The sequence below is a fragment of the Molossus molossus genome, unplaced genomic scaffold (assembly GCF_014108415.1).
Source record: "Molossus molossus isolate mMolMol1 unplaced genomic scaffold, mMolMol1.p scaffold_m16_p_3, whole genome shotgun sequence".
In the NCBI taxonomy this organism is placed as follows: domain Eukaryota; kingdom Metazoa; phylum Chordata; class Mammalia; order Chiroptera; family Molossidae; genus Molossus; species Molossus molossus.
In genome coordinates, this window is record NW_023425366.1 from 83,912,125 (window position 1) to 83,925,485 (window position 13,361).

Genomic DNA, 13,361 nt, shown 5'->3' on the forward strand with positions numbered 1-13,361 from the left:
AATTAGAAAAAAATCTCAATTTTGCCATGGAAGGTTGGTACAGATAAGACTTTTTAAGACAAATAGATAACAGCCATTTTATAGATTTAACTTTTTTTTATTATTAATTTTTTAGAGAGAGAAGAATGAAGAGAGAGAGAGAAACATCAATGTAAGAGAGAAACATTGATCGACTGCCTCCTGCACAACCCCTACTGGGGATCCAGCCCGCAACCCAGGCATGTACCCTGACTAGGAATCAAACCAGAACCTTTCAGTCCATCAGAGGTTGCTCAGTCCACTGAGACACACTGGCCAGACTGTATTGGTTTAATTTTAAAATACACTTCCAGTTCATCTTTAACAATGAGATTAGGAGAAATGAAATACAGTATAATGTGAGCCACAAAACCACAATTTTGATACTAAAATCATTCATATTTTAGGCCACAGTTATAAAATTCAAAAATAATTTGTTTATTATTTTTTGTTTTGCATGACACAAACTTTTAAGTTCATTTAGGCAAAGTAATTAAAGTAAGAAAAATCACATTATGTTCATATATGGTAATTTTTATATCAAGAAAAAGAAATGAAGATATAAAAGGTATAATAAAATAGATTTGTCAGGAAACCTTTAATAGGCTACTACCTTTTTTTTCCCTTCAAAGTTTCAATTAAACCTGAAAAGATAATATAGTCCTGCTGTGACTTTAAATAAATGTTTTCATGGTTACATGTGTTGTGGTTTGTCGTGAATTGTAGGATTGTAGATGACAATTTCGTCAGAATTCTGATCCTTTTCCTCTCAAGCTTATTAAAATAGGACCTTTTAGGATCATTGTAACCCTCTCCTTGTTAGTTTCACGTTACAACTTAGTCCTCATTAAGCAAATTTTTTGTTGTTGTTTTTTTTATCCTCACCCGAGGACATTTTTGACATTTTTCCATTTTTTGTTCAGGTAGAGTGGGAGGGAAAGAGAGAACCATCGACGTGAAAGGAACACATCGAGTGGCTGCCACCCGCATGACCGGGGATAAACTGCAACCGAAGTACGCGCCCTTAGCGGGAACCAAACCCCGGTCTCTCAGGACCGCAGGCCGACGCTCTAACCGCTGAGCCAAACTGGCCAGGGCGTGATTAAGCAAGTTTTAACTACATCCTAATTCAGTTTAACATTTCCGTATTGACAAAGAAAAATTTCTTCATTAAATGGGCATTGAGACATGGTTTTATAATTGGAAAATTAACTTGTTATGAGAATCTTATTTTTTATTTTGACTTCCAACTTGTGATAGGATTAACATAGATTATTTTATCTTCTCGTAAAATAGTGTAGAATAAATATCTGCCTATAGACATTACAATTTAAAGTGGAGGAATTTCACTTTAGAAGAAACTAATTTGCCTTCACATTTGGGCATAAAAATACCAGTACATAGAGAAAATTTACAACTTACCTACATTAAAGGTAATTATTTTTATTACTTTCTTTTTTACTTTTTTCTCCCCACATATAGAATGAAAAATACCGGTAGTGAACTTATATTTAAAATTGATCATTTGTTTTGAGTCAGGTGCAGGCAAAAATGACTAAGTCTGATTTAGGTATTCTGGGTTCAATCTCTAGGTGACAGGTATTCATGTGTAATAAAGCTTACCACTTGAACTGGCACTGGAGCATTGATTGTCGTTATTGCTGATAATCCTGTCAGGAGCCACATTGATTGAATTAACGTAAAGATTGAATTTGCCTTCTTCTAGCAAGGTGGTTATAGAAGCAGGGTGAAGTATAAAAGCTGACAGTGCCACAGCATTAAATCTATTCAACTGTACTTCAGGGAAAAGAAACAGCAATGACTAAGGTACTGTTCAATTCAATAAGTATTTATTGAGCAGTTCTATAGCCCAACACTGTGTTAGCTGCTAATGATGCAAAAGGAGAAGACAATATAATTTGCCCTAAAGAAGTTTATCATCTAATTTGGAAGACAAATGATTCATTTATGAAATAACTAGAGAGCAAAATGTGACAATATATAATTGAGTATGGGTTTGGTCTGCAACAGAATACAAGCACAGTTGTTTGTCCAGCAAGTGAAAAGACATATCTTTGTGATGTAAAATTCTGTATGGTGACATAAAGTAACATTGTCTGGGTTATTTGAAATTTGGGGTTATTTGAAATGAAATAACAGCCCTGGCTGGTTTGGCTCAGCAGTTAGAGCGTCAGCCTATGGACTAAAGGTTTCAGGTTGGATTCCTGGTCAAGGGCACATACCTGGGTTGCAGGTTTGATCCCTGGCCCCCATCAGGGTATTGCAAGGGGCAACCAGTCAATGTGTCTCTCTCACATCATTGTTTCTCTCTCTCTCTCTCTCTCTCTCTCTCTCTCTCATCCTCCCTCCTTTCCACTCTATCTAAAAATTAATGGAAAAAGAAATAAAATGAAAAAACAAAGCAATTTAAAAGATATTTATTTAAATATCCTTTAGCCTAGCCTAAACATACATTATAAATACATGATCACTTCAGTATATGAGACACTAAATAAATTCAAGGATACTTTTAATGGCTCAGTCCACTGAGTATAAATTTATTAAGTCTTATCCAATATTCTTTCCTTGCCTCTAATATCCTAGGGTCATTTACTCTATTTTACAGAAAGTCTCCTATATATTCTAAATACAGTTTGTTTTTCCCATGTCCTGGTATTCTGAATTGTGTTTATTAGAAAGTAGTCCTCAAAGAACATAGCTATCTGGTTAGCTTTGTGAGAGGAGACCATGTGGTAAAGCAGCCTCACTACATCTGTTTTTTGGGGTTTTTTTCTCCATTACTTGCTAAGTGGTTATGGTCTAGGAGGTTTTTGTTTGTTTATTTTTTTATTGTGGTAAGAACAATTAACATGATTTCTACTCTCTTAACAAAATTTAAGTGTATAAATACAGTATAGTTAGCTATAGACACAGTATTGTGCCCATTATCTCCAGAACTTAATCATCTTGCGTAATTAAAACTTTGTACTTATGCAGCAACTCACCATTTCCCCCTCCTCCTAACCCCTGGCAACCACCATTCTAGTCTCTGCTTCTATGTGTTTGACTACTTTAGAGATCTCGCATAAGTGAAATCATGTGGTATCTGTCCTTCTGTGATGGGCTCATGTCATTTAACATAATGTCCTCAAAGTTCATCCATGTTATTACATATGGCAGGATTTCCTTCTATGTTTTTATTTTTTTTAAATATATTTTTATTGATTTTTAGATAGAGAAGAATGGAGAGGGAGAGAAAGATAGAAACATTGATAAGAGAGAAACATTGATCACCTGCCTCCTATACTCCCTTTACTGGGGATCGAGCCTACACCCCGGGCATGTGTCCTGAGCAGGAATCAAACAGGTGACCTCTTGGTGCATGGGATGACACTCAATGCACTGAGTCACACTAGCCGGGCATCTTCTCTGTTTTTATTTTTATTTATTTGTGTTTTTTTGTTGTTGTTGTTGTTTCTTTTCTGTTTTTAAAGGCTGAATAATATTCCATTATATATGAACACTTTAGGTTGCTTCTACATCTTGGCTATTGTGAATAATGATGCAGTGAACAGTAATGCAAATATCACTTCAAGATCCTGATTTCATTTCTTTTGGATGAAAACCCAGAAGTATGATGGCTCAATCATATGATAAAGAAATTATACGATTTCTTTCCTTTTGTTAAATTAATTTTGGAGAGAAAAAAAGATAGAGAAACATTGATTTGTTACACTTATTTATGCATTCATTGATTGTTTCTTGTATGTGCCCTGACCAGGGATCAAATCTACAACCTTGGCCCTTGGGATGATACTCTAACCAACTTCACTACCTGGCCAGGGCCTGATATTTCTATTTTTAATATTTTGAGGAGCCTCCATAATGATTTCCATAGGAATTACACCATTGACACCCCCACCAAGAGTGTACAAAAATTCTAATTTTTCCACATCCTCACCAACACTTATCTTTTTTTGGGGGGTGACAAAAAAATAATCATCCCAACATTAATCCACTTGATAAAATTACCAATTATTCATCTGAAATTTTTGATGTTGCTGTTTCTCATAGTACAGCTTTTTAATGTCAGCTACTTTACTTTTGGCCAAACTATATTGTATTACTTATGTGCTCAGACACCAGGATATTTGGAAAATCACACTCTATCTGCAAATACAAATTCTTATTTATAATTTACTATTTTGAACTTTTTTTCTTCAAAGTCATTTTACTAATCAAAGTATCAGATTTTTTACTTCTGTAGGTAATATTTCCTGGCAGTGAATATAAGAAATTCTCCAGTTCAATTTAAAAGACTGAAATTACAAGTTTTTGTTCTTTGTTAAGTAGGCTTCCCCTGAACACCTGTTTCAGTAGCAAATTGAGACAGTCTGGTTTTGGCTTCCTTCTAACTATAGTCTGATTGATAGTGCTTAAAAGCACTGAAATCTTTTCTAGGATGTTTTATGTTGTAGAATGTAGTAACTACAACTGCACTTTTCTATGTCACAGTGTGGTCAGTATTTATCATAATTTTAAAATATGGTAAGTTGTTTTTGTTTTGTTTTTCAATTTTCCCATTAGGCTTTTTGCACAAATCAATCACCTCAGGTTGTGCCCTTAAGTCCTTTTCAGAGCATTATTTTATAAACATAAGTGTGAGGATTAAAGGAAACATTTTAATTATCATTTGAAACTCTAAGTTGTTTCATTAATGTGGCTCCAGATAAATTCCTTCAACTTAATCAGCATTTTTTAAATTTATTAAATTTATTGGGGTGCTGTTGGTTAATAACATTATCTAAGTTTCAGGTGTACAATTCTATAATACATCATCTGTATGTTGCATTGTATGTTCACCCCTCAAATTCAGATCTCCTTCCGTCACCATGTATTTTGACCCCCTTTGCACTTTCCTGCCTCTTACCCCCTTTCCCTCTGGTAACCACCACACTGTTGTGTGTGTCTATGAGGCTTTTTTTGTTTGTCTTGTTTGTTCATTTGTTGCTTTCAATTTTATATTCCACATATGAGTGAAATCATATGGTTCTTGACTTTTTCTGTCTGACTTAATTCACTTAGCATGATATTCTCAAGATCCATCTATTTTATCTACTTGGCCTGCCTCAAATGTACTCTTCAAAGGCTTTTCATTTTGTTCTCTTCTCCGTTCTGTTTTCTTTTTGCCTTCCTAATGTTTCCTTTTTTTTCCTTATTTCTTTCTCCACTTACCTGTCTTCCTTTTCCCATGCTACCTCTTCCATATTCCACACTCACCTGTATTTACTTCCTTTCTCATATTTATTTACCCTTTTCACTTGCCATTTGTCGTCCCTGTATTGAATCTAAAAGAAGACACACCATGGCCTCATATAGCAATCTTCTGTTATCTTTCTATTCTTCTTTGTATTCATTTCTATGAAACAAAGTAGAAGGGAAATAAGAGTTTGAATGGGAGAAATGGAGGTTCATTTTTAAAAATAGTTCTTAAATCTTGTTAGGATTTTTGGTTAACTGAGAGTGTGTAAAAATCCACTAAGATCCTTCTGTGAAGAATTATATTAATATAGCATTATTGGATTTAAATTAATAAATTAAATTGAGTATAAATTTGTGATTGACACTTAACAAGTTTTGCTGCTCTCTTTACTTAAACAGATAACAGTTAAGGGCATTGATGTCTTTAATAGAATCAACTTGTTGATGTACTATGTTGCTGCTAGCATTACTTTAAGCTTGAAGTAAAACCGAAAACAAAAGCTTGAAAAGCTAAATGCAAAGACTTCAAAGCAGTTTAGCATCATCAACTGGTTAGTCTAAACAATGGAAGACATTAAACTGATCCACATTGGTAAGTGACAGAAATGATTACTGATGTAAACACTACCCAGTGTTTTGTCAAAGCTTGTCCCCCTCACCGTGCAGTGCTTTGTTGGGCTCATTCCCTGGGGGTTTGTCCCATATGAAGGATATGAGTTTGAGTTTTCATATTATTGTCAGTAGAAATGGATTTTTATGACTCAGGTAGAATTCATATTCAATTGAATATGATTTCCTGGGGAGCCTATACATTTAAAAATTTTTGAAAACCAACTGTTAGATTAATGTTGAAATACATTACTAATCATGTTATAGCGTAGAGGGTACTTGCTTGTGAGGTTCTCAGGGCAGAACCTTGAGGTTTGTTGAATAAAACGTAATGGAAGTTTAAGCTGGTTTCTAATTCTTAACAGATGTAACATTTCGGGAAACATTTTAAAGTTACACTAAACCCATTAAAAGTAGTCAGTACAATCATCAAAGATTTGAAAGTTGCCCAATCTAGGTTCATTGAAAACTCCTGCTTTTTAACCTATTAATCATAAAAATATTCTGCTCTTAATTGTCATGTGGTCCAGTAAATATGAGATTTTTCTATGTCACCAATACTGTGAATATTCAGGCTGATTATTTCCTGATAATGTTTTATTATGGTGGTAACAAGTAATTCTGGAAATAATATTTTAAGAAATGTATTGCTCAGAATCATCATTTCTTCTAGGAAATAGCCTTTCATATGGTCTTAAAAATTCAAGAAAATGACCTCCTGTTGGAGAGCTCTGGTGTGCTACTATTTTCACACTTGTTTGTGAATAGCCCTATTGATTTACAGATAACATGAATTTACTCAGAACAAGAGATTGTAACATTCTAGGAGCAGATTTTTGTTTGTTTTATTAAATTTGCTTTGATCACAACTAAGAAAATTGCTTTGAAACAACCATGACATTATATTCTGACCCCTTAGTTTAGCTGTCATTTAATCTTTTCCAAGGTTTCTATTGTTATTCTAACTCTGCTCAGGAGGAGTTGATGGTATTAGTACAAATCAGGAGATATAAGACAACAACATTGTTGATTTGCAAGAAATGTGAAGTGTATTTTTGCATTTTTCTTTAATAAATATAACCAAATGAGCCAAGTAATAATTTGACCATATAATAGAAAGCAGATTAGAGACCATTATGTGATTGAAATATTTTCTAAGAGTAGTTCAACTGATCAGTCCTGTATATAATATTTTTTTCTGTAACACTTATCGACATTTTATCTGCATGTTGTAGTATTGTGGGTTTTCCCTCCAAAATTTCTAAGCTTATGGTAGAAATCAATTAAAAATAAATCTTGTAATTTTTATAACTAGAACATTAAATCTATTTTAATAATACCACCAATCAAAGAGAAAATGCTTAAATTTAATCATTACTGAGAAGTCTCTGCAAAATCCTAAATGATGTGGCCTCCTCAAGGTCTCCTTTCTGATCTTACTTTAAACTACTCTCCCTGCCTCACTCAGTTCACCTCAGCTATGCTGATGTTCTTACTGTTCCTCATACATGTCACAGGCTTTCTGCTTTTGGGTCTTTGTACTAATATTTCTGCGTGGAACATTCTTCCCACACAGCCCCATAGACTTTTCTCAGTGCTCACATGTTAGCTTCTCAGTGAGGCCTACCTCGATTATTCTATTAAAAAATCACAATCTGTATTCCCTCCGCACTCCAAACCCAGCATCTGAACTTCTTTACACTGCTCTACTTTTTCATTTTCAATAGCATCTATCACCAAATAATGTTCTTATTTTTTTAAGAATATAATATGTGGAAACATAGAAGGATGTTCAAAGATAAAAGATAATGGATGGGGGAAAAAGATAATGGATGGGCACAAATAATGTATGTGTACTACAGAGCAGAAGTTAAGGAAATAATAATTTTAAAAAATCGCAATTTCTGAAGAATGCTATTCATCCTCAAATGGAAGGGCAGAGCAAGTATCAAGCAGAATGAATGAATAAAATACTCCTGTGTAAATACATATTCTTGGACTTTCAGTCCACCAAACATAAAGAAGAAAGTCCTAAGAGATTCCAAGAGGAAAAAAATTGGTTACCAACCAAAGAACATGAATCAAACGGGTGTTATACTTCTCATCAGCAACCATGATTTCATGGAGAAAGTGTCATTAGGGTTCTGTAGGAGAATGATTTTGGAACCTGAAGTTTGTATACCTGGCCAAACTCTTCATGAAATGTGAGAGCAAATAAAGATAATTCAGACATGCAAGAACTCTGAAAGTGCACCTCCAATAAAGTCACAATAGATGAAGAGGTGTGAGAGCCAAGAAACTGAATATAACCCAAAAGTGTAACAGGAAAGTGAAATGCCTGAAATACAGAAGTGACAGCTTTACAGTTAGCCAGGAAGGCAACTGATTCATATTGGAACTCCAAATCTAACAAACAAGCAGCAGTCCTATAATTACCACCCCAAAGGAATTATAGCTTTTATAATTCTGATTCTTGAAGGACCAAAGAGTCCTCAAAGAAATGAGCAAGTATTCATTATCACCCTGTTCTCCGTTTAATCTGTGCTTTTGATTTATGAGCTTATTATTAGGCAACTCCGTCTTTCCTTAATTGTATCAGTGTTCTTTGTTTTGTTTGTTTTTTAAGTAAATGGGTGAGAAATATAAATAAAGTAGGGTAGATTCTGGCACATTTCACAAATGGAAAAAATAAAAGACAAAATATATATAAAAAGCACAGGTGTGAAATTATAGCATACAAATGATTGATTTCTATGTCCTCTTACAAATAACGCCCTCATGGTTGAAGTTCATTGGTAGAATGTAGACAGCTGGATCAACGAGGTAAGAGTTTCCCAGCAAATTGGAAAGCCTCGGACTCCGCAGCGACTGCTCTGACTCCAACTCTGTTTCCAGTGGCCGGTTAGTAGAGCTGCTGCTCTTTCCCCAGCATTCCTGAGGCTCCGAGTCAGTTGCCTCCTGTGCTCTGCCAGCCCTGTGTACTTTAAGGGGTCTCTTCACAAAAGGGACTCTGAGACCCTTTTAAAATCAGCACTCTTTAACCTTAGAGACAAAATTATTCTATTGGGTGTGTTTTTAGAACTCATACTATTTTTTTAGCTAGTTCATAACTCTATCTGTATGTAAATTATTTACAGATGAATGCACTCACAGCCAAATTGCCTTATTTAAATGCATCATTACTGGACACTTGAATAGCTTTTCCATTTGAACACTGAATTTTACTTCATTTCAAATATATTTGTATAAACAATCTGTATATCCCTTATTCATCCGTTTCACTGTGTTAAAGTAATAATTTTACCCATTTTCAAAGCCAAATACATTAGATTATTACTACCACAAGGATTTATATGTGAACTCTGGGTATTTTTCCTAAGTCCATGTGACCTTGTTTTAATGATAACTAAAATTGAAACTGTTTTCCTTTTAGTGCTACCAATACTTTTTTGTTTGTTTTTAAGACAAGGAGGGTTTAAAATTTCTAACATAAGTGTTTGTTAGTTACCAAAGATATCCTAGTTGATTGGCAAAGCTGTCCAGTGACAGTGTCTGTTTTTCCCTGTGAGAATTTGAATGAGTAATTCATTATATTACTGTGATTCTGATGCAGATTTTCCTACTTTCCTTTTTCTTCTCAAATTTCCTACTTTCCCTTTTCTCAAATTAGTTAGGCATATGACTGGCACTCAGCAAATACTTGATTTTTAAAAATGCAGATTTAACCATTTTGTTTTTCCACTTTAAATCCTCAAATGATTTACCAAGTAGCTCCTTACATTATATATTTGTCTAAAGAGTTTCTTACTTTTTGTAAGATTTGCTTAGTCAAAAGGCTTGAACTAACCATGAAAAGTTAAAAAAAAATTTGCACAGTTCTCTTTTTCTTTTTTTAAATAGCTGAGCAAAGACTTTAAAAAAAACACACAATTGTTTTATTTTCCAATATATAAGTTTGTGGTTTATGATAACTTTAGTAACTAAACTCAATAAATGTCTTCCAACTCTTTTTCTCTCTTTCATAAAATTCTTATATGTGAAATCAGCAGCCCCCAACTTAGACCATTTACAAGTGGTATTTTGGAATAAAAGCACATTTATATTATCTGTTTTCTCCAGCAATTGCCATATTTTACAATAAATCTTCTCTTAGCTTAAACTCAGATTTGTCTGTTTATTTGACCTAATTTATTCATATCTTGCACAACTTAATTTGAGATCTTTACCAAAAAAAAAAAAGAAAATAGAGGTTATTTCTGGATCTTAAGTTATTATTCTTTTAATGTTATAGTAATTCCCTGCATCAAAAATAAAATCCTGTCAATGTTTTAAAAATCTGTATGTGAAGTAAAGGAAAAACAATTTAAATGATATTACGGTATTTAAAACAAGTTTTTTAAACTATGTTTTTATTGATTTTAGAGAGAGAAGAAGGGAGAAGGAGAGAGAAACAAACAAAATATTATAGTATTAATTAGTTTTCAAAACCATCAAGAAGGTGATAAGTTTTCTGGAATTATTAAAGCATCTGCTTTTCCAATAACTTCTGTGTAGCTAAGTGTTTAAAGGTGATTACATAGTTGTCAGAAAAACTGAATTCTGATGAGATACAATGTTAATAATGTTTTTGAGGTAGAATAAAAAGTATTAGGTTTGTATATGAGGAGTGAAAACAAAGGCAAACGTCTGATGTAATTAAAAGTTACTGTAATCAGGGAAATTTCTTAAGTATAAGGAATTTCGTTAACATGCATACGTAGTCTGAAGGTTGGTAAATTATTTATGTTAGAATCATAAGACCAATAGTAATTATTATGATATTCATATGAACTTATTAATTGCAAAATAAGTAAGAAATTAGAAATTACTAAAGTGAAATAAAATCTGTTGGAAAGCATTAAAGCATTTTTTTTTTAATGTTCAAAAATGTAAAAGAGATTCGGGGCATGAATTTTAAACTGAACCACAATACATCTAACCGTTTCTCGGCCACATAATCTAATAAATCCAAAAGAGGTGGTGGTGGGGGGGGGTACTTTGCAAGGCCATTACAATAGATCCCTGTAATAACTGATAAAGACTTCCTTATCACTGAAATTGCTTTTGACCAAAAGATTATCAAAGTTTTTTCCCCCTCAGATTGGTGAGTTACAAACCAACATATCTTTGGGTATTGAAGTCTACCAGGTATAAACTGATAAGTCTGAATTCACTTGCACTGCTTTTCACCAGAAACTCGTGCTCTTTGTTGTGTATTGGTTTTCTTAGATGTATAAAGGATCAAAATCTGAGTATTTTTTCTTATGCTTTGTACTATCATGTGCTGACATTAGAATATTCATTAAACAGTCATCCTCTGTCACCTTGAATTCCCCTTAAATAAAAGTTTAGAGTATATAAATGGACTTCATTGTAGCTTTTGGATAGCACTGAAAGTTTTAGTTCTGACATAAATGAACTGCAAGGCATCCCTATGGGGAATAATTAGAAAAAGTATAACATGAAAGTTAGAAAGATAAAGTGGAGAAAGAATGAAGATTTTTTACAACAAAGACTTGGGGGAGATAAAGGAAGACACAAGAAAGTAAAGCTTGTTTGTGCCAGGTGTGCAGACCTTTGTTAGGCACCACAGTAGCCTATGCAGTTATGTTTTGGTTGATATAATATTGTTTGTTCTAATATATCTGCCCTGGCCTAAAGATTTATAAAAACTTTGGGATTGTCCCTGATCATAGAAAAATTTTAATAGAAGTCCCTATTGGTTCTGTTAGAGCCAAAGTTGAAAAGGACTGTGGCCTGGCTGTGCAGATAATCTTATTTTTCTTCACTTTCCCACCTGTTTTTAAAAACAACACTAAAATAAAAACCAAAAATAGTACAGTACCCATGATTACAATTTTTTTTTTTTTTTTTTTTTTTAATCCTCACCCGAGGACATTTTTCCATTTTTTGTTCAGACAGAGTGGGAGGGAGGGAGAGGGGGAGAGAGAGAGAGAGAGAGAAACATCTACGTGAAAGGGACACATTGAGTGGCTGCCACCCGCACGACCAACCAGGGCCGGGGACAAACTGCAACCGAGGTATGTACCCTTAGCAGGAACCGAACCCGGGTCTCTCTGGACCGCAGGCCGACGCTCTAACGGCTGAGCCAAACCGGCCAGGGCCATGATTACAATTTTATGCTCTGCTAAATGCCAATAATATTGTCTTTAGCAATTTTTATTGTTTTTAGTGAAAGAAAAATAGTTATTATTTTATTAGTTCACATCAAAGCATAGTTATCAGCTATACTCTTCCTTTAAAATCAAAACTTTACCACATATTCATTCTTTTTACCTTGGTATATTCAGGATTGCTGTGGCTAGGGCTATTTCAAATATATAAATAATTATAAATAAGTATTTAATTTTTATTTTAAAATTCTTTACTTTTTGTTTTATGACAGAAGTTAATGGAGGTTCCCAAACATTATCTAGTGATTATAGTGGATTAGCATTTGGATCTTTCATCTGTCAGACATCTGGATGAATCAAATGATTGAGCATGGCAGACCACAAACTCTGATTCTCTAGTGTTCATTTGTCTTAATATAGGAGTTTAGTTCTAAAGTCAGTTGTCTAATATCTTATTTTGAAGAGACAGTGATATTAAATTTAAAATAATTTATTTGTAATGGCAATAAAATATTAAATTTTTAATAAATAAAGAATTGACACCCTGGCCGATGTGGCTCAGTTGGTTGGCGCATGGTGCCTATACATCAAAAGGTGGCAGGTTCAATTTCCGGTCAAGGCACACACTTAGGTTGTGGGTTCCATCCCATCAGGGTGTGTGCAACTGATTATTTCTCGTTTCAGTGTTTCTTTCTTCCTCTCTCTAAAATCACTTTTTTTTTTTTTTCCTCACCAGAGGACATTTTTCGATATTTTGTTCAGATAGAGTGAGAGGGAGAGAGAGAGAGAGAAACATCGACGTGAAAGCGACACATCGAGTGGTTGCCACCCACACGACCCAACCAGGGCCGGGGACAAACTGCAACCAAGGTATGTGCCCTTAGCGGGAACCGAACCCGGGTCTCTCTGGACCGCAGGCCGACGCTCTAACCGCTGAGCCAAACCGGCCAAGGCTAAAATCACTTTTTTTAAAAAAAAAGAATTGAGAATGTGAAATTGACTGAGGAATTTAGAAATGAGAAGAGATAATTGAGGTTAGTTTAGATCCTCTCCCCACTTTCACCGCGGCTCTCCTCCACCACTACATAAAATTTGAATTCTCAAAGAGTAAAAAATGATGCTAATATGGTTGAGAAGTTCTAGTGGTTTATGTAAAATAAACAATGGGACAATGACAGTAAAGTAATAAATCAACATAATAATTCAATTAATTGTGACTCACAGAAATCTCTTAACAATCATATTTGTTATTCATATTTGATTTATGAATAATGATAATTAATATTCTCTCAAACTTCC

At 34.0% G+C, this 13,361-nt stretch overlaps 1 protein-coding gene across 1 annotated transcript in view; it reads left to right on the forward strand.

The window, feature by feature from the left end:
* COMMD10 (COMM domain containing 10) overlaps window positions 1-13,361 on the forward strand; it is a 165,355-nt gene that overhangs the window by 114,610 nt on the left and 37,384 nt on the right. The gene's annotated exons all lie outside the window — the stretch shown is intronic.